The sequence below is a fragment of the Euleptes europaea genome, chromosome 13 (genome assembly GCF_029931775.1).
Source record: "Euleptes europaea isolate rEulEur1 chromosome 13, rEulEur1.hap1, whole genome shotgun sequence".
Taxonomy (NCBI): domain Eukaryota; kingdom Metazoa; phylum Chordata; class Lepidosauria; order Squamata; family Sphaerodactylidae; genus Euleptes; species Euleptes europaea.
In genome coordinates this window covers 35033545-35055855 of record NC_079324.1, presented here as the reverse complement: position 1 = coordinate 35055855, position 22311 = coordinate 35033545, and positions in this window count along the sequence as shown.

Here is a 22311-nt window from a genome sequence, read left to right as displayed (position 1 = left end):
GTTGTTCACTAATTGACAATAGATCAAGCTATGGCACCGTGCTGGCAAATTTGGTGGAAACTATCAGAATTTTTTTCCAGACTTTGAAGAGCTGGTACCACTGGATCAAGTTCATCAGTTTTGTTGAATAAATTTCAACTAAAAAGTTTTAATTTGATTTTGAATAGATGTGCAATTAATTGTTACTGTTTTGAAATTGTATTGTTATTAACTTCTTTAGTGAGTCATGCAAATCCCTATTTTGAATAATGCTTTTTATAGGATAGGGTTGGGGGCTCTGGGGTTGAGTTTGTGGAACCCAGGGGGCGGTGGGCCGAAAAGTTTGGGAACCACTGGGTTATCCCAATCCTCAGCCTGTTTGTAAAGGGGTAAGTAAAGAGACAATGTGTAACCATTCAGCTTTCCCATCTGAATGAGAGATGATGCACCACGTGGTTGTCGATCCACATGTCTCAGAGCTCCCAGATTCAGGAATAATGTAAAGTCCCCTGTAATTTATTAGACTTCAGAAATCAGAGGTGAAAAAACTGCCTGCTCCCCATCCATAGGATTTGCCATGGGTCAGAGGTAGAGCCCATGATTTGCACACAGACACTTCAACCCCAGCAATCTCCATTTAGAAGGAGGTAGCTATGAGGTAGCAGGCATTGAGGACTTTTTCTCTGCAATGAGACTTTGGAGAGGTGTTAGAGAAGGTAGGGTTTGGCTAAATAGACCAATGGTGTGATGCGATCCAAGGCATATTCATTTGTTCATTCCAAACCCATGGGGCATCTGGGGCTGTCCTGGGCTGGGGGAGTGACTGCCCATGACCCTGCCTCCCCCTAAGGAAGGGGGAAAGAAGAAGAAGAGGAGGCAGGCCCCCGCTGCTGTTCCAGGGCTCAGGCAGCTGCTGGTTCTGTGGCAGTGTGTGCTTACCCACCTTGCACAGGCTGAGGTAGTAATAAGTCCAAGAGGTCACCACCATGGCTAACGGGTAAGGTGAAGGAAGCAATTGGAGAAAAAAAGTCTTCCTTCAGAGACTGGAAGGTTTGCCCAAACGAGGCAAACAGAAGCAAACACAAACTTGCACAAAGGAAATGCAAGCAGATAATTAGAGATGCAAAAAAAGATTTTTTTAGAGATGCAAAAAAAGAGGCAGGAAGTCCTAGAACGTCTAGACAAACTGCAAACTAACAAGTCACAGGGACCAGACAATATTCATCCTAGAGTTCTTCAAGAACTCAAATGGGAAATTGCTGAACTTCTAACAAAGATATGTAATATGTCCCTTCGATCAGCCTCTGTACCAGAGGACTGGAGAATGGCCAATGTAACACCCATTTATAAAAATGGTTCCAGGGGGGACCCAGGAAATTACAGGCCAGTTAGCTTAACGTCTGTTCCGGGTAAATTAGTGGAAAGCATTATTAAAAATAGAATTGTCAAGCATGTAGAAGGGCAAAGTCTGCTGGGCAAACCCCAACATCGCTTCTGTAAGGGTAGGTCCTGTCTCACTAACCTATTAGAGTTTTTTGAAAGCGTCAATAAGCATGTGGACAGGAATGAGCCTGTGGATATTGTGTATTGGATTTCCAAAAAGCTTTTGACAAAGTCCCCCACCAAAGACTGTTAAGCAAACTTCATAGACATGGGATAAGAGGACAAGTCCTCTTATGGATTGAGAGCTGGCTGAAAAATAGGAAGCAGAGAGTAGGAATCAATGGTCAGTTCTCACAATGGTGGGATGTGAGCAGTGGGGTGCCTCAGGGATCTGTGTTGGGACCAGTGCTTTTCAACCTGTTCATCAATGACCTGGAGTTGGGGTTAAACTGTGAAGTAGACACCAAATTATTTAGGGTGGTTAAAACAAAATCGGACTGTGAAGAGCTCCAGAAGGATCTCTGCATACTGGAAGAATGGGCATTAAAATGGCAAATGAGATTCAATGTGAGTAAGTGTAAAGTGATGCATATTGGGGCAAAAAATCCCAACTTCACATATACACTGATGGGATCTGTGCTGGCAGCAACAGACCAAGAAAGGGATCTTGGGGTGGTAGTGGATAGCTCAATGAAGATGCCAACCCAGTGTACGGCTGCTGTAAAAAAGGCAAATTCCATGCTGGCCATAATTAGACGAGGAATAGAGAATAAAACTGCTGATATCATACTGTCCTTGTACAAATCTATGGTGAGACCACACTTGTAATACTGTGTACAGTTCTGATCACACCTAAAAAAGGATATTACAGAGCTTGAGAAGGTGCAGAAAAGAGCAACCAAAATGATTAGGGGACTAGAGCAACTGTCCTATGGGGAGCGGTTAAGACGCTTAGGGCTGTTTAGCTTGGAAAGAAGGCGGCTGATGGGAGACATGATAGAGGTCTATAAAATTATGCATGGTTTGGAGAGAGTGGACAGGGAGAAGTTTTTCTCCCTCTCCCATAATGCTAGAACACGGGGTCATCTGCTAAAGCTGGAGGGTGAGAGATTCAAAACCGATAAAAGGAAGTATTTTTTCACACAACGCATAGTTAAATTGTGGAACTCCCTGCCCCAGGATGTGGTGATGGCTGCCAGCTTGGAGGGCTTTAAGAGGGGAGTGGACATATTCATGGAGGAGAGAGGTATTCATGGCTATTAGTTAGCATGGGTACTAGTCATGCTACATACCTATTCTCTCTAGTATCAGAGGAGCATGCCTATTATTTTGGGTGCGGTGGAACACAGGCAGGATGGTGCTGCTGCATTCGTCTTGTTTGTGGCTTCCTGGAGGCACCTGGTTGGCCACTGTGTGAACAGACTGCTGGACTTGATGGGCCTTGGTCTGATCCAGCAGGGCCTTTCTTATGTTCTTATGAGGACTGCTCCTGGCTTGGGCCTGGTGTGGCCCTGGTGGGGGTAGAGGGGTAATGATTCTGGGGCCCCATAATGGACTTTTGCCCACAGCCCCAGAATCACTAAGACTGCCCCTGATTGCAACAGCTAGAATACATGAACACATGATGCTGCCTTACTCTGAATCAGACCCTTGGTCCATCAAAGTCAGTACTGTCTACTCAGACTGGCAGCAGCTCTCCAGGGTCTCAGGCAGAGGTCTTTCACATCACCTACCTGCCTAGTTCCTTTAACTGGAGATGCCGGGGATTGAATCTGGGACCTTCTGCATGCCAAGCAGATGCTCTACCACTGAGCCATAGCCCCTCCTTCTGCTTGGTCCAGAACTCCTGTAGAGACCCAAAGTCCCCGGTCAAAGGCAGCCGCCACAGTATTGGGCTTGTTGCCAATCCCTCATTTAACTGAATTGTTCCTTTTTAAAATATTAATAAATACATGTGGAGAAGGAGAGATGCCCCATGATTGCCAAAAGCAACATCAATGGTTACTGGATAACAGCAGAGGAGGAGAAAATGATATGGTAAGCCATTTTGGGTTCCCATTGGGGTGAAAAGTGGGGTATAAATGGTTAAATATATAATTTAATACTTTGCAAGGATGGTATTTTCTAGTAAAGGCATCAAGGACCATGGAAAACACCAGTTTCTTTTGATCTCGCTGTGTCTGCCTCATTTTGAAGCTCTGCAGATAGGATTGCCAACCTCCTGGTAGGACAATGGAGATCTCCTGCAGTTACCACAGATCTCCAGACTACAGAGATGAGTTCCTCTGGAGGAAATGGCAGCTTTGAATGGCAGCCTCTATGGCATCATATCCTCACTGAGTTCCATCCCGTCCCAAGACACTGCCCTCCCCAGGTTTCTGAAGGTGAAGCTGACAACCCTATTGTCTCAAGTTAAAATAAATCAGAGAACAAAGACCTCCAGTCGTTGCCCTGGATTACCACTTGTTAGAATAATGTGTTAGATGGACCTATGGTCTGATGAAGTGTCAGGTAGCTTCATATGGCCTACCAAGCTGAACACAATCTGTCACCTCCCCGCCAAGGGCATTAATTTTGTTGGCTGCCAAAAATTACATGTAAACATGGGGGTTGTCTAGCCCCCTAGAAGTCCAGAATTGTCTGCTATGTCTGGTTACGAGATGCACAGGCCTACCCAGTTCATACTGCTGCTATGTCGCAGGTCTACCTGGAAGCAAGTTACCTATGCTATTGGTTTACATAGCGCTCCACATCCCAAGTTTCCAGACGTGGGAATTACTTGTGTGTGTGTGTGTGGGTATGCGCTGTCTGGAAGCTGTAATGTGCAAATCGGCCGTGCTCTGAGTCCATTGTTCAGGCAATGCAACTCCCCCACAAGTGTCACTCCAGGCCAACACATTGGAATGAAGAGTGGGGAAAACCTTAATGAGCGAGTAACGTTTATTACAAATAATTGAAATTCAGCACGGAGCTGTTTCTGTGTGTGTGTGTGTGTGGGGGGGGATTGTCTCTTTCTCCCTCTGTGGAAAACCATATATTGAGTGGAATCAGTTTGCTTAGGCAGAATAGGTTTCATGCCGGTCCTGTTGACCAAGTTGGGGATTAAGACCCTGTCAGTTTGGGCATAAGGAGATTTTCAGGCGTAAACTGATTCCTTTTGAGAGGCATCATTACAAGCAAATCTTTGGCAATTAGCACATAGGTAGCAAAACGAGGGCCAGAGAGAGAGGGGAGGATGTAGAGTACCTTTCCTCTTTTGTCAGGTGACTTGAGGCTGCTCTGTGGGGTTTTTGTGTTGGGGGGTGAGTGGGAGAGAACACAATAGCAACTTATAAATTCACCTTTCCCAGTTATTAAAATGTGCCCATTCCAGTCTGTTGCTGTGGAGATGGCTACAATATCGGACCTTGGCAGGATGACAAGCAATTAAAATACCAAGATGCTTAGCTGTGTTCAAGTATTTTCTCACAGGGAGACCTCTGAGCTTTGCCTCCTCATGACATGGTTAGTTATTGAATCAATTACACCAAGATGAGTTTGACAGGTGTAATTATATATTTCTGCAGTGATTAGGTATGACCTGTCACACAGACCAACAAACCCGTTACTTTGCATTCATTTAAACAGTCGGCTACCGAGAGGAGGCTCTGAAGTTGGATATGCCATTTCGGAACTGAAGGGAAACAAAGCTGAAAGCCATTGTGCAAAGAGAATTGGGCACGTCAGGCAGTCAAGGACCATTAGTGAGTGTTGGGAAGTGGCTTTAGAGCACTTTGAGCCAGAAAGTGCCTGGCTGAATTCTTCCTTCTCTGCCACAGGCTTGTTAGGTGACCTTAGTCAAGGCACTGGTCTATCAGCTTTAGCCTTGCAATTCTGGGACATTTGCACCAACCTACCTGGGAGGGCTATTGTAAGGATTATGGAGAAAATGTATATGACCGCTCAAAGTTACCATGTCAAAGCTGTTATTAAATTAGGGACAAATCATGTGTGATTCTGGATATCTGTGATGGGAACTCCGGACATGTAATTGAACCCTAAAAAATAGACAATTCATATCAATAGAGAAGGGTTTTAAAAAAATAATCTCTCCCCATGCCATTTCCCCAACCAAAATTCCCCCCTGGTTGGCTGTTTTCAAGCTCCAGCAAGTGGGGAAAAATAGATATCATAAGTGCCTTTCTTCCCATCATCAAGGTTAAAGCACTCTGAGGTGGAGGGTATTTGAGAGTGGGAATATCTATTGTGTGCGCGGGGTGGGGGGGGGGAGAGGTCACCTCTCCTTTCCCACGCACATCCCATGGCTGCTTTTAAAGGCCAACGAACATGCCTGGACCTCCAGGTAACCCTTTTCCTCGTTCCATTTTTTTTTCCTGAGAGAAATTGCCTCCTGTGGAGTTTCTATTTGCCTCATGAAAGAAAATGTACAAGTACCTCTATTGTCCCCTTCATTGGGTCCCAACTATTTTGAGAGAAAGGCATGTTTACAGAGATTTTAAATAAGTACATTATGGTGCCCACATGTTTTTCTCTGTGGGGAAAATGGCAGTTCTGGGGTGGGAGAAGGGGAAGGATTGATAACGGGGAAATCACACAAAGAGACAGGGTTTAACTCATTTGCCTGGGCTCTATAGCCATGATATAAATTGGACCTTTTAAAAACATGTGGGGGTATTCTAATCACATATTTCCCAGACCATACCTAGGTTGGCAAGAGAGATAATGTCCTATTGTGGCTAAGTGTTGGAGTTGAACTGGGAAGCCCTGGGTTCTAATCCCCATTGGGCCATGAAGTTTTTCGGGTGACCTTGGGTGAATTATTCTCTCTCTCTGCCTAAATTGCTTTACATGATAAAATGGTGGCAGGGAGAACCATGCACCCTGCCCTTAGCTCCTTGGAGAAGGAACAAAATACAGTTAGTTTATACCTCAGCATCCATCTATCCTGTGGAGATGACAATACTGGTCTGTCTTTGAATGACTGTAGAACTGGTTACTAGAAAAAGGTATGGGGCATCTTAGGAGAAGCATTATTTGGCAAATCCATCTAGGAGCAACCTATTTGAGATGTTGACTATATTAGTTCTGGCATTAGTGCAGAAAGCTGGGGAAGCAAGATACTATGGAACAGTCTATGCTTTTTCATTGACTTTGGGCGATATTTTTCTCTTCTGCGCTGTAAAATGCAACACAAGGATTGTGGGCAATTAACACAAACGTGTTAGGGCATGAGAGTGCCCTTATTTATTTAGCAATTTTTATCCTGCCATTTATCCAAGGAGCTCAGGGTGGGATACATTGTTTCCCCCCTCCTGAAGTTTATCCTCAAAACAACCTGTGAGGTAAGTTAGGCTGAGAGACAGTGAGTGGCCTGGGGTCACCCAGCAAGCTACCATAGGAGAACGGGGGATTTCAGCATGGGTCTCCCATATTCTAGCTGAACACTCCAACCACTACCCCATACTGCCTTTACATCCTTGCCCTGCCAAAATTATAACAAATACCACCAATCATGGCCAGCTCTTCACATCATTTCATGTGATTCCCCGCTTACTTCTTGAAGTAAGGGTGGCCCTGTCCAACAAGTAGATCAGGCTGAGATGGATGGGTTTCCCAAATCAAACTGAAAGCCAAGGGGCACATGTTACTCTAGGACTTCTATCTTTATGCTCATTCCTACACTCTGCTCTGACCGCAAAAGCAATTTCTCATTAATGGTAGTAAAGTTTTGGGTGGGGACACCATTGCCTCCTGTTGCTTTTTTGCAGAAGAAGAAGCAGAGTTGGTTTTAAGATGCCATTTCCCCCCTACTTTTGAAGGAGTCAAACCGGCTTACAATCTCCTTCTCTTCCTCTTCCCCACAACAGATACCCTGTAAGGTAGGTGGGGCTGAGATAGCTCTAAGAGAACTGTGACTAGCCCAAGGTCACCCAGCTGGCTTCAAGTGTAGGAGTGGGAAAGCCAACCCGGTTCACCAGATTAGAGTCCGCCACTCATGTGGAGGAGTAGGGAATCAAACCAGGTTCTCCAGATTAGAGTCCACCACTCTTAACCACTACACCACACTGGCTCATGGAGTTTTTTGGTGCACCCCCAGCCTAAGCAGTCACCCTATGACCATGATTGGGAATATCGGTGAAGATGTGACTTAAGTGCCAGAGGTTTCTTCTGCAGCCATGCATACTGACTGATCTCATGAATGAATTAAGTGGAAAATACAACATTCATGTCAGTAACGCATGCAGCTAGCCGAGAACATGGGACTTCAGCCATAAAATTGGAAGTGATCTGAAAGTTGTAGTTGGAAGGTTCTATTTTGAGTTATTCCCATTTTTTTATTGGCAATGGATTTTCCAGTGGAAGCCGTTCAAGATTCCAGCTGCCTTTTCTGATCTCGTACTTTGTAACACACGTATAATGTATGACAGTTGTGGCGGTTCCAAAATGTTTCTCAAGCAGAAACTCTGATACACTCATTTCCAACATTTGTCTTGCTTGGAGAGAATTTTTGGCAAATTCTTTATGAACATCAGGGTTTCCCTCCCTCCAGTTCTAGGAGCTGGCACCCTCCCCTCTAATCGTACGTGCTGTTATTAGCCCTCTTTTGCTCTCTGCTGTCATTATCCCTGTCAGATGACGATAAATAATTTCCAGGAGCGTTAAGGTTGCCAGGTCCCTCTTCATCACCAGTGGGAGATTTTGGGGGTGGAGCCTGAGGAGGGTGGGGTTTGTGGAGGGGAAGGACTTCAGTGCCATAGAGTCCAATGGCCAAAGCGGCCATTTTCTCCAGGTGAACAGATCTCTTTCGGCTGGAGATCAGTTGTAATAGCAGGAGATCTCCAGCTAATACCTGGAGGTTGGCAACCCTACTATCACTGGAACTGTAATTTGATTGACTGTTGCAATCATCCTCAAATGATTTTTTAAAAATGACTTTTTAAAAAAGAGCTCACTTAGCTTGTTCTAAATCACAATCATTTCACTCATGCCATGCTTGTGCTGCCATGTATGGGCAATGATGCAACACTGTGTACATCATGCATCATGAGGCCTAGCAGGGCTTACCAACTCCACCCTGAGAAATTCCTGGAAATTTGAGGGTGGTGCCTGTAGAGGGGGGAATTTGGGGAGGGATTTCACAAAAAATCTATGGTATACCACAGAGTTTGACCCTTGAAGCTGCCAGTTCCTCTTGGGAAACTGATCTCTGTAGTCAGCAGATCAGTAATTCCAGGAGGACTCCAGTCCCCACCTGGAGGTTGGTAACTGTTGGGCTCTTAAATTGAATGGCAAGGTGATTTAAAAACATTTTAAACTTATAAATAAATAATGTTTATTATCCTGTGCTAGCATCATGGATCACCTTGTGCTTGATTACCACTATGATCCTAGTTATACCTTTTCTAAGACCACTGAAGTTAATGGGCTTAGGGTGTAACTCTGCTTAGGATTGCACTGTACTCCTATTTTCATTTGCTTTTACAAATTGTTAGGATTGTTGTTGGATTCAAAGTTTGGTCAATTATTATTCAGGCAGTAATTGCTATTTTTTCCATTACAGTTGTTATTATTATCTTTTCTTTTGTTGGGTGAACTTTTTTGTCTGGTATGCTATTTTGATCTGCTGTTTTCGAACTATGCTAAATAAAGTATGGAAAAATGCCACCAACCAAAAGAAAACAGTTGTTCTTGTGTTTTAGCTATAAAGATTTTATTTGCAAAGACACAGAATGACTCTTCTAATTGACACCAGCTGCTGGGCATTCAAGCCATTTTTTTGGGGCCGACAATTTGAAAGAAATGGTGACCAAATTAGCATACCAGTTCCCAGGTCAGTTGCTCTTGCTCCTTGCACGTGGGTGGATTACCTAACAGGAATATGAGAATTAGGCCTAATTTCCATAAAGGCAGAGAAACCTGGTGACTGGGCTGTTCCACTAGACCAGTGGTTCCCAAAGTGGGCATTACCACCCCCTGGGGGGCGGTGGGATTACCTAGGGGGGCACTAAGAGGCAAGGGGGCACCAGGGGGCGCTAGAGGTGGGCCCCTTCAACTGTGTTGTTCACTAATTTACAATAGATCAAGCTATGGCACCGTGCTGGCAAATTTGGTGGAAACTATCAGAATTTTTTTCCGGACTTTGAAGAGCTGGTACCACTGGAATCAAGTTCATCAGTTTTGTTGAATAAATTTCAGCTAAAAAGTCTTAATTTGATTTTGAATAGATGTGCAATTACTTGTTACTGTTTTGATATTTTATTGTTATGATCTTCTTTAGTGAGTCATGCAAACCCCTATTTTGAATAATGCTTTTTATAGGATAGAGTAGGGGGTGCTGGGGTTGAGTTTGTAGAACCCAGGGGGCAGGCCCCCGAAAAGTTTGGGAACCACTGCACTAGACTGCCAACGGGGACTCATATGACCAAACGTTTCTCCATTAAAAAAAAAATAACTCTTATACATAGAAATTTAGTGTATCTGGGAGAAATCTAGCATATCAGGGAGAAGTGTTCTAGTTTAGCTTTCTTCCTTCCATCTAGTAGTGTATATGCAGCTTTTGGTAGGGGGTTGGAGAAGAGAGCATTCAGAGATGTGAACTGTAGTTGGAAGTGCTTCAGCCTAATCACCTATCGTACCAGCAGTTAGATCTTATAAACACTTTCAGTGTTCGAAGCACTACAGAGAAATTACAGCAGCCTTGCAAGGTAGGTCCATAATGCAGATGGGTTGGAAGTAGGGTTGCCTTGTGCTTGATTACCACTATGATCCTAGTTATACCTTTTCTAAGTCCACTGAAGTTAATGGGCTTAGAATAGGGTTGCCAGGTCCCTCTTCACCACCAGTGGGAGATTTTTTGGGGCAGAGCCTGAGGAGGGTGGGGTTTGGGGAGGGGAGGGACTTCAGTGCCATAGAGTCCTATTGCCAAAGCAGCCATTTCCTCCAGGTGAACTGATCTCTATCTGCTGGAGATCAGTTGTAACAGCAGGAGATCTCCAGCTATTACCTGGAGGTTGGAAGCCCTAGTTGGAATCAAGTGGCTTGCCTAAGGCCACCTCATGAATTTGTGGCTGAGGTAAGATTCAAATGAAGAACTTCTTGATTCCCAACCCATTGCCTTAACCACTATGCTATACCAGCTCGCTATTGTTACATTATGCAAGTGACACCTAGTGAAGGATACCTAAGCACCTTTGTGACCAGAGAGTCCCCCCTCTCCTGCAGTTGTAACAGGCATGGTGGGCAGATAGGGAGCTTTATAGAGGGAAGGAAGATAAACTTCTTCCCATGGGTGCAGGTTGACTTTCATCTTTCCAACAGCTCCAGCTTTCTTTGCTGGCCCACCCTAGTGGCGGCTTGTTTTTCTATGCTTCTTGGGAGGATGCCCCTGTGTCATTCCCAAGTGTTATCTCATCACCATCATCCCCAGGTGGCCAGCCACCCTGCTTGGATAGCTGACGGGGGCACAAATGGTGCAGCACATTTATTATCTGTATGGATAATTCAACCAGATGGCTGACTTCTTGGGTAGCAGCACTTGAGAAGAATGAAATCCTCGCCACTCCCCTCCAGATGATGCATCTACGGGTCTGCAGCCAAAGAGAAAGGCAATGTGAGCTGAGTTCTTATGGATTCCACAGCTTGGTGGGGATATTTCCTTCAGTCAAATATTTGGAAGGTACAATCTGGTGACCTGAAGAAAACCCCAAAAGGTAAAGGAGACTAGATCTTTCTGAGGCATGAGGCAAAGACAGTTCTAGTCCTTATTTGTTTTTAGAAATCAGCATGGATTCCATTTTGTCAACAGCATCATCAGATCAGAAGAGCCCTGCTGGATCAGACCAGTGGTCCATCTCATCCAACACCCTGTTTTACACAGTGGCCAATCTGTTTTTCCAGAAGGGCAACAACAGAGCATAGAGGCCTCCTGGCATTGGTATTACTGCCTCTGAATGTAGAGTGTTCCCTTAATCACCATGGCTAGTTAGGGTTGCCAGGTCCCACTTTGCCACCGGCTGGAGGTTTTTGGGGCAGAGCCTGAGGAAAGCGGAGTTTGAAGAGGGGAAGGACTTCAATGCCACAGAGTCCAATTGCCAAAGCAGCCATTTTCTCCAGGTGAACTGATCTCTATCGGCTGGAGATCAGTTGTAATAGCAGGAGATGTCCAGCCACCACCTGGAGGTTGGCAACCCTATGGCTAGTAGCCACTGATAGACCTACCCTCCATGAATCTGTCTAATAATCCACTTTTAAAACTGTCTATGCCTGTAGCCATCACTACATCCTCTGGCAATAAATCCACATTTTAGTCACTTGTTGAGTAAGCAAGTATTTCCTTTTGTCCATCGTGAACCTACTGCCCATCAAGTTCATTGGACATCCCTCAGTTATAGTATTTTTGGAGTGGTATAATTTTTTTTCCTGCCCACTCTTTCTACCCCATGCATAATTTTATAAGCCTCTATCATGTTACCCCTTAGTTTTCTCTTTTCTAAAGTGAACAGTCCCATACTCATAGGAAATGTGCTTCAACCCCTTATTCATCTTGGCTGCCCTCTTCTGTACTTTTTCTTTCTCTGCAATGTCCTTTTCGAGATGTGGTGACCAGAACTGTACACAGTACTTCAAATGAGGCCACACCATAGATCTATACAAGGGCATTATAATATTGCCGTTCTTGTTCAGTCCCTTTCCTAATAATCCCCAGCACAGAGTTTGCCTTTTTCACAGTGGCAGCACACTGGGTTGACATTTTCATTGAGTTATTCATTATGACCCCAAGATTTTGGATTATTTTCTGTTCCAGTGTCCATAGGGTGGTCAACCACCAGGTAATAGCTGGAGATCTCCTGTTATTACAACTGAACTCCAGCCAATAGAGATCAGTTCCCCTGGAGAAAATGGCTTCTTTGTCAACTGAACTTTATGGCATTGAAGTCCCTCCCCTTCCCAAACCCCGCCCTCCTCAGGCTCCACCCCCAAAACCTCCTGACGGTTGAGAAGAGGGACCTGGCAACCCTAAGTGTCCATCAACTTACATTTACCTACACTGAAATAACTTCCAGGTAGGATTGCCAACTCTGGCTTGGGAAATTCCAGGAGATTTGGGGTGGGGTTGGGAGGTGCCTTGGGAGGGCAGAATTTGGAGAGGGGAGGGAGCTCAGCATGGATGTGATGCCACAGAACCAGCCCTCTGAAGCTGCCATTTCCTCCAGGGGAACTGATTGCTGTAGTTTGGAAACCAGCTGTAATTCCAGGAGAACTCCTAGTGGTTGGTAAACTTGAGTGATATCTCCCCCCCCCATTTCCCCCCCAGCCCTCTGGTGAGTGTGGGCAGGGGGCGGGACGATTCATTGGGAGTTTGCCTACTATAATTGGGCAAATGGCGTGCCTAGTTGAAGACCACATGAATACACATCAATGTGGAAAGGATTTTGGAAGGCAGAAAGACCGAAAAGCTTCATTCGCTCCCTTTGTGGCTCTAAAAATCAGCACAAGTAGGCAGGCTATGGGAAGCCTGGACAAAGTTTTAGCAGAATATCCGGAGGGTTTGTCTTAGACGGATTGTCATTCTATCTCTGCATACTCCCCACCTCTCCTTTCCCCCGCTTTTTTGCCTGTAGAGGGGATGGTTTCTAGATAATCCCTTGTAGCTGATTCAAGTTTTAAGCAGATGTTTAGACACAAGAACTTCCGTATGCCTTTTTCGTCCAACATGAGATGGCCACATGGCAAATAACTTTATTTCCTCACAGCACTTTCTTAAATGGTTTTCAAGGACTGGCCACTTTGAATGCTTTTTCAACACCAAGGGTGAACTTTTGCATAATGGATATTTGCTCTGATCTGGCCCTCAGCCCTCATTCTTAATGACTTTTTTACCAATTCCACATGGCAGAAAAGAAAACAGCCTGCTGTCCCTCACCTTCGGCCGGTTAGAAAGAGCCAAACAATGGCATTTCTTTGTCGATTTTTTCTCTTGCCCCTGCACCAAATGGTTTAAGATGTTCCTGGTCAGTGCTCAGCTTGAAGAAAGCTGCAGCTTCTTTTCAAAAGGTTCTCCCTCCTGACTTTCCAGAGCGATGAAGAGGAGGAGAGTCAGCCGGCATAAAAGCCTTTACATGCCCTGAACATGAATCTCCGGCTGGGGTCGAGTTACAAACCAAACAAGGCAAATATTAAAACCAGTTTTTGGAGACAAAAGCAGAAAGCCTTGCAGGAAAACTAGAAATAAGTCCTCGCCTCCCCACTCTCCTCTCTCAGATGTCAGTTCAGTTGTCCCATGAGGTAACCCATGCTCATTCCTCTGAACTGCTTTCCCATTTAGCTTCCTTCCATTTGTTTGCCCTGATCAATGGCACCGTCATCAGTTGGGATACTGAAGGGATGCAACATTTATGGTTTGAGTCCCAGTAACAGGCCACAGACAAATGAGATTTTCTGGGTATAAGCTTTTGAGAGTCAATGCTCCCTTCATCAGATACAAGTAGGACTGGTGATCCTTTCCTTTCCTTCTTTGCCCCTATTACCCATAGGTCCTGAGCAGTAATTTCTTAGAGGAAAATATGATGGAGAGATATTTGGCCACGGATCTCTATGCATCAGCAAAAAGGGGACTATTTTGTGTCTTGTTATGGGGGCAGGAATTCTCACCAATATGGGGGTAATCCAGTTTCGGTGGTGTTTAAAGAGGGGGCATTCCATCATCTTATGAGATAATGTGTCAATTTTCTTTGAATTGCATGGGCAAAGGAATGGTGATCCCTGGGCCCTTATATCCCACTCAGAAGGTGGGAAGAGTGTTGCAAAGAAGGGAGTCAAATGGGAGAACCCATGCATGTCCCCTTGAGCTCCTCAGAAGAAATGCACAATAAAAATGTGAAGGACAGTAGCTGTGCACCTTCACAGGGCTGCAGCCCCAAATCCAGCATCCCTGTTCCTGCCTCTTTCTCTCTGTGTGTAAAGTGCCGTCAAGTTGCAACAGACTTATGGCAACCTGGGGGGTTTTCAAGGCAAGAGACTAACAGAGGTGGTTTGCCATCGTCTGCCTCTGCATAGCAACCCTGGACTTCTTTGGTGGTCTCTAATCCAAGTACAAACCAGGGCCAAACCTACTTAGCTTACAAAATCTGAAGAGATCGGGTGAGCCTGGGCCATCCAGGCCAGGGCCTCCTCCTGACCCCGTCCTATAAGGAAACCATATCCCCCTTCAGCGATGCTCAGTAGTAGGAGTGGGGAATCCTCTATGCACCATACCAGGAAAGCCAGGACTGGTGCTATCTTAGAAGAAGCATTCCTTCTTTTTCACACACAGGAGGAAAGGGGATGCTTCTTCTAGAATGAAGCCTGCTGTGATGTTTTGTTCTTCAGAGTAGTATTATTCCAGTGCAAATCTATGCAAATGTAATTGATTAATTGACAGATCAACTAAAACTCTTGTGTTCTATTAAGGTTTTTGTAACAGATCCCCCCCCCAATTCAGCGATAGACCTAGCAGATCTCTTTAAATACACTTTCATCCCAAAGACTGTCTGTGGTCTTAGTCATGTTTCAATTTGACATCTAAAGCGGAAAAGGTGAAACCCACAAGAGAAAATGAAAGCAGCCTATCAAATTATGTTGCCTGTCATATCAGTCTATGACAAGATCAGTCCTTAATCTAGAAATCCATACAAGCAAATTGTAAAATCAGAGGGAGCAACAGAAGGCAAGGAAGCCAGCCAGTTCTCATCTATATTTGGGCCCAAAGACCGGAGCACTTTGTCAAGATCTTGAGTGGATTGTGCAGACGGCAAGGCAATAGTCTACATCCTGAGGACTTTGGCTACAAAGTCACTTCCTGTGACCTATGTTGGAGGTCAGAGGGAATTTAACACAGGCCTACCAGATTCCTTCAAGGTGATAATTGCCAGTTTTCTCTGCATGGGGTACACTAATAGAAAAACAAGCAAAAACTATTCTGTGGTTTGCAAAGGCAGCTGAACTCGGGGATGGCTAGACTAGAGCAACTCTTGAGTCATAAAGCCAAGCCACTAGTAGAAGCAGCAGGAGACAAGGGGCACCTGGCTTTCCACAGCTTCTTCATTTCACTGGCAAAGGGCAATTATGGCTTTGCAGAGAAATGAGTGCTAATCATGGCATATGATTAGATCCTGATTTATAGTTTGAAGGTCTGTGGAGACACTGGTGCGAGTAGGGTTGCCAACCAACAGGTACCGTACTAGCTGGAGATCTCCTGCTATTACAACTCATCTCCAGCCGATAGAGATCAAAAGTTCTGGAAACAGCAGCTGTGTAAGCCTTCGTTATTAGGAGTAACTGAATTATCACAAAATAGAAAGCAAAGTTTCGACTTCCCCAAAACTCTTCATCAGACTGGGGGTCAGTATCAAAAATAGAAGTGGGAGATATTTCCAAAAGTAATGGAGAAGCCCCTCACCTGCACTTTGCAAATGGAAGGCAGTTTTGCTAACAATTAGATTTGATGATGTTGCCACAAAACAGGCTTTAGGATAGCCCAAAGTCTGTGGGGAGCAAGAAAAAAAAGACATAAATAGCCACTTTGCCTTTTGAGACTACAAAAGCCAGCAGTTACTCAGGTATTTTCCTAGTGTTAACCAGAACACCGGCGTCCCTTGTAAAGCACAGAGCAGAAAAGTCATTTTAAAATCACCTAGATTGGGCCTGGACTATATTTCCAATACATTTTACATTCTCTTTTGCAAAAAGGAGCCTTTTGAAAGTGCGACGAGGTTGTTATCTCTGCAAGATCTGTGGCTGCAACGGTTTTCAGTATGAAGTAATCATGAAAAACAGATCCTGTTGCAACCAAGCCTGCTACTGGGAATACAGACCTCGTCCCTCTGGCCTCTAGCTTTTGAAGAGCTTCTTGCATTTTCCACAATATTATGGCATTTCACAAAGATTCTTTAAGATTAAGTAAGAGGAAATCTTTATGAAAATCTGTGGCACGGCTGTGTGAAAATAAAGAACATATTAAATTAAGTGGTTAGTAGCAGTGGATTTGGGGTTAGTATACGTAAATGGAAAAGCAAAAGACACACCAAGGCTGTCTTTATCACCTATTTTCAAGACCATGCCTCAATACGAATGTTGGGAAATAACAGTAAAATTGAAAATGCCTCTGTGCATACGTGGGCTGCATTTTATGCCCTCAAGAAGATCAGTCAAAAGTTCTTGGTTGTTTATTGCACAGTGTTGCACTGTATTTCCATTGCATCGTAAATACTCTTGCTGTTTTACACTGCAGTCCTACACAGAGCTACCCCTTTCTAAATCCGTTTAAGTCAGTGGTCTTAGAAGAGTGTAACTCTGCATAGGATCACACCATTAGACACTTCTGGCAATTTACAGAACAACATTTTTTGCCATAGCAACTCAAATAAATACAAACAAAATTTTAAACTGAGAGACGTCGCCATTCCTCACTATTCCAACTGATGTAATTACATTGGTCACCGAACGAACCTTTTCTGTATTGTTCTTAAACTGTTCCTTTTTTCTTTGAAGATTTTTTTACAACGATCTGAAGTTAAATGTATTTATTTAGTGCACATATACACTGCAATCTTAAGGTGTGTTTTTTTAATGAGATGGTTTCCCAACATTAAGGCACATGCCAATAAAAGTAAGGGTGGCCAACTCTTGGAGATTTGGTGCTGGAATGGAAGAAAAAAGGAGGGGAATAAAACCCAACCTAAAAACAAAAGCTGGGTACCCAAGGTTGGGTGAAAGGAAAATATATATATAAGTTTACGTATAAATACTGAAAGTATAATTTATTAGAAGCGCTATATAAAAGTTAAAATTATTTAAAAACATTAAAATAGCACAATGACAGTTCCTGAGGTTGATAACTATAACCACATACCAAACTCTTTTCGGCCTATGGGGCCTTCATCAGTGGTTAATTAAAACCCTTTGTAAACCTGCACACATTTACAGAAATACAGTAATAAATACAAATACAAACAATTCAAACCCAACCAGGCATGTGTATATGTTGTAAATTCTATTCTCAATTACTTAAACATCTGGAATAATAGGTTCTTGTTGTAATATTGGTTAGTATAAGTCTCTCAAATACTATGTGTGCAGGTATCAACCTCGTAAAGAATAGAATTTACAACATATACACATGCCTGGTTGGGTTTGAGTTGTTTGTATTTGTATTTGTATTACAATCATAAACATGATAAAATTATCAGGCTGTGCGCTTTTGTTTTTTGTTTTTTTAAAAGATCAACTCCTTAATGAAAAACCTTGGTAAAAATAAATAGTTTGGTCTGGTGCCTAAAAGACAGTAGAGCAGGCACCAGAGAACCTCAAGGGGAAGGGCATTCCATAGGCACGAAAACCTTGTGTCTGCTGGCCACCTGCCTCACTTGTACAGGTCAGGGCATTGAGAGCAGGTCTTGTGAGGAAGGCCTTAACCGATGGACTAGATAGTATGGGAGCAGGTAGTCCATCAAGGCAATAATGTATTATGTGTATCCAGGGTGACATTCTAGTAAAAATATGGTTCTATTACATTGTTTTTGCCAAGACAAACTAGATGACAATTGCTCTCTGATAGTCTTGAAGGATTTTGTCTTAGCCCCAATCTGAAGTACAGAGATAATTGTTTAGGGTGTTTGTGATCTTCCCCCATTGGGGATAACCGGGGTGGTCTGCCTCAGCCCATACAATATGGTGACCATAACTGTGGACTATGTTTGCAATTTCAATGTATTGAAACCCTTTACATTTCACACCTTTCCCACAGAAGGTCCAAGTCTGAAAAAGCATGAACTTCTGCTATGAGTTTGTGTGTGTGTGCGTAGATGGCTTGCTGCTGCCAGTTCATAGCTATGTTAAAACTCCTGAATTTCTCCTTTGTCTCCCCCTGAGCAGCTGTCCCTCTTCTCAGACCAGAGTGGGTAATTTCCTGTCAAGCCTGGCATTTAACTTTTAGGAATGAGCTAGACTGTGGGTCCAGTATTAATTCAAAGATGATAAAATGGTTGTCGTTGCAGTGATTTAGGACTGTCTCCCTAGAAGGCCTGTGGGGTAGAACTGCCTGCAAGTTGAGGATGTGATGTCTTTGTGCAAGTGATGGCCACTGATCTGCTTCCGCTAGCTTGGGAGAAATCTATGAAAGGAATGCAGATGCTGGCAATCCAAGAGGATCCCAGCAGTAAGAAACAACCAAGCACAGATAACATATCCCCTACTAATTCATCATTAAGAAATAAGTTCCCCTGCAGAAAATGGCAGCTTTGGCAATTGGACTCTACGGCATTGAAGTCCCTCCCCTCTCCAAACCCCACCCTCCTCAGACCCCACCCCCAAAGTCTCCAGGTATTTCCCCACCCGGAGCTGACAACCCTATTGACATCTCCCCAAGAAGACAAAATAGGGACAGGCGATTTGCCAGGAATCCCAACATAATGATCATCCCTGGAAAACTGGGATAGCAGGCAAATAAATTAGAGAAAGAAAAGTTGACCAAGTGGGCTCTAGACCACAAATGCTTCTGCGTTAATAAAAGTATTAGCCTTTAAGGTGCCACAAAAGCTCTTTGTTTTTGATGCATTGGGCTGACATGGCAACTCCAGTGGAATTTACAACCTCCCAGTGGTCATTAGAAGGCATTTTTCATTTTCTTACTTGTGTGTCTGAGCACTCTTTGAAAATAGGGTTGCCAGCTTCCAGGTACTAGCTGGAGATCTCCTGCTATTACAATGGATCTCCAGCCGATAGAGATCAGATCACCTGGAGAAAATGGCCACTTTGGCCATTGGACTCTAGGGCACTGAAGTCTTTCCCCTCCCCAAATCCCACCCTCCTCAGGCTGCGCCCTAAAAACCTCCCACCGGTGGCAAAGAGGGACCTGGCAACCCTATTTGAAAATCATCTCAACCTAGCCTTATATTTTCTCTGCGACACTGGACTTGGTGGCCTTTCTGGGCAAAACTCTGAATTTCCAGAAAGCCTTGTACTAAGGATCTCCTAAAGCCCGGTGTCCTGGCCCTTTGTGACTGGGGGGGGGGGGGCAGCTAAACGTGAATTATGATACACTGAGACGTCTCAGGTTCACTTTGCAGTCTTTAGTTGCGTTGGTGTCTCAGGCCTGTCATCCATTAGCAGACCTCCTTGGTTGAGCTTTCATCATTTAGAATATATGATGATTTTCTTAGCCGGCTCAGCTAATTGGAAGCGACATTGGCTTCAAACAGCAACTGTTGCTTTTACGGAGGCCAGGATTTCAGACCTTGGTTTAAAATTATGACTATATACCATTTGACTGGAATGGGAGACATTTCAAACTTGGCAAAAATCTTCAGGTTGCTTTTATTTTCCTTTGGATGGTAACGTAGCCTTCAGCCGTTTCTGCAGTTACGGTTTATCAGCTCAAAAGAAATTTACACAAAAGAAATGCTTGTTGAGTTTATTTATTTTGATTTTTATACCCTGCTTTTGTCCGAAGGCGGAATCTAAAGTGGCTTACAATATCGTTCTCTTCTCCTCCATTTTATCCTTACCACATCAATGCTGTAAGGTAGCTTAGGGTGAGAGTGTATAACTAGGGATGACAACCTTAGGGTTGCCAAGTCCCTCTTCTCAACTGGCGGGAGATTTGGGGGGCGGAGCCTGAGGAGGGAGGGACTTCAATGCCATAGAGTCCAATTGCCAAAGCGGCCATTTTCTCCAGCATTGTGGTGAGAGGGGGAGAAAGCTGCAAAAGGAAGCTCTGCTCTCCCCCCACCCGGGGTGCAGAAAGCCAGCCACTTGAGCCAGACTTTCCATTGCCCTCAGCACCTACCCTCTGCGCCTCATCGGTTGAGAGTGCCATTCCATGTCACTGTTTGATATGTGTAGCTGATGAAGCCATGTGCGAAACGTGTGCATGATCTAGACGACACGTCCGGGCACCTCTTCTGGCACCTCCTCGCTGTGGTCCTCATTTTTGACATTTTGTGTCCAGCTACCGAGAAGAACAGGAAAGTCTTTCATGGACAGCTATATTGTTTTTATGTGATCCATTGGACAATTTCTTTTGTCATATTGCATATCTTGCTGGACTATTTATGCTAATTGTTTAAAAAAAAACTGATTGTGTTTCCCTTAATTTTTGTACATATGTTCACTCCTTGCACTTACCTGCACCTTTATAAATTTATCTTGCGTTTATATTACCTTGTAGTGCTGTTTGGATCTTTTCCACCACCTGGAGGCTGGCAACCCTAACTCTATGGCATTATACCATACTTACTAATACTTAGTACAAACATGTAGCATGTTCAGTGTTTAAAGCACATCATGTGCATTCACAATCATCACTCTTCAAGCGTCTGCATGTGCTTTAGTTCACAAGAGCTTATTCCACAATAAACCTGTTGGTTGTTAAGATGCCCCAAAGGGCAATTCTGTCTCCAATGGGGCTCATAACCGCCTAGGCCTGAGGAGATGGAATGGCTGACAGTTGAGGCTCCTCACTACAAGTGCAAAACGGGGATAAGGGCTGTGATCCTCTGCGGATGGGCACAGGAGTAAGCTGCAGTGAACTTAGCGTAAATGGTGAAAGTGACTACAATTTCTTACCAGTACAGTGTGTCTTGGGAGGTTCAAAGCAGAAGATGGAAGGCAGCACTTCAGCCAGTTTCTCACTGTAGTGGTACTTCACACTGGCTCCTACCAGCTTACTTTCACCCCTGACTCAGTGGGATTCAGATCTGACTGATCATACATAAGATCTGCTGTACCCTTTGGAAATTCAAGCTCAGAGCTGTAAAAGGGCCCTGATGCACTGAAGTCACACACCAAGAATGACTTAAGTCTTTTGGATGCCTGGGGCCAGAAAGCTAAATGGAGCCCCTACCCCGTACGGATAACAGTTGCCAACTTGGTGCTTTTTAATGGCACCCCAAAATCCATTGCCTGTTTCTCCTGCCGGTGGTGAAGAGGGACCAGGCAACCCTACTTAAGTATCATTTCAAGGCCAAGTTAAGATACTTTTGTTCCCGGAAGCCTTCCCTCATTCACTGTGAACTGTTGTCTTCTGTTCTGCCTTTTTTTACCTCTCTCAGATGTTTATTGTTTTATTGTTATGGCTGTGGTTTTGTTGCTGTGGTTTTTGTTTGAAATGGTGATATTTTTAAACAATTAACTTGCCTTTTAAAGCAAATATGTGGTATAGAATATTTTTCAGCAGAAATGGATAGTGATTTGGATCCTGCCAATCTTTTCCACAGAGGGAAGGATTTTTGCCTGTGGAATACATTTTTCTTCCAGGTATTGTTTGTGGGGAATCCTCTCTCCCCCAGAGGTATCATTTCAGAGGGGCATTTTGGTCTGCAGTGGGGTAGGAAGAACAAAGGTAGTATTTTACACTACAGAAGGAGGAATTTTAGGTGCAGGAAGTAGCCCATTTAGTGTGTGGGATTTGCCAAAGTACTCTTTGGTTTGAACATGAAAGCCCCTGCTCCTATCCCATCCTGCCCTTCCTGAATGAAGCTCAGGGTGACATATATAATGTCTCCGTTTTAGCCTCACAATAATCCTGCAGGGTAGGTTAGACTGTGGGAGGAGTGACTGGCCAGAGGTGACCTAGGGGCCTTCAGGAGTGTGTTGGGATTTGCACACAAGTCCCATCCTACACTCTTCTGAACAGTTCCACCCCTCTATTTAATTTTCCATGTTTCTGAGTTTGCACACTACTCTTTTAAAGGCTTGACAACAGGAGTGTGACATTTCTTTAAGATGAATTGAGTCAAAATAGAAGCTGTATAAAGCCACTTAAATTTTTTCACTCTTTTTAAAAAAAAAATATTTCATTTTATTAAGGATGCAAAAGGCACGGTATTGACAAAACATAGGGAGGGAAAACATACATTCTCGCTCATACGAAAAATTAACTGAGCAAGCAACCTAAAGATTAATGTATCTCTT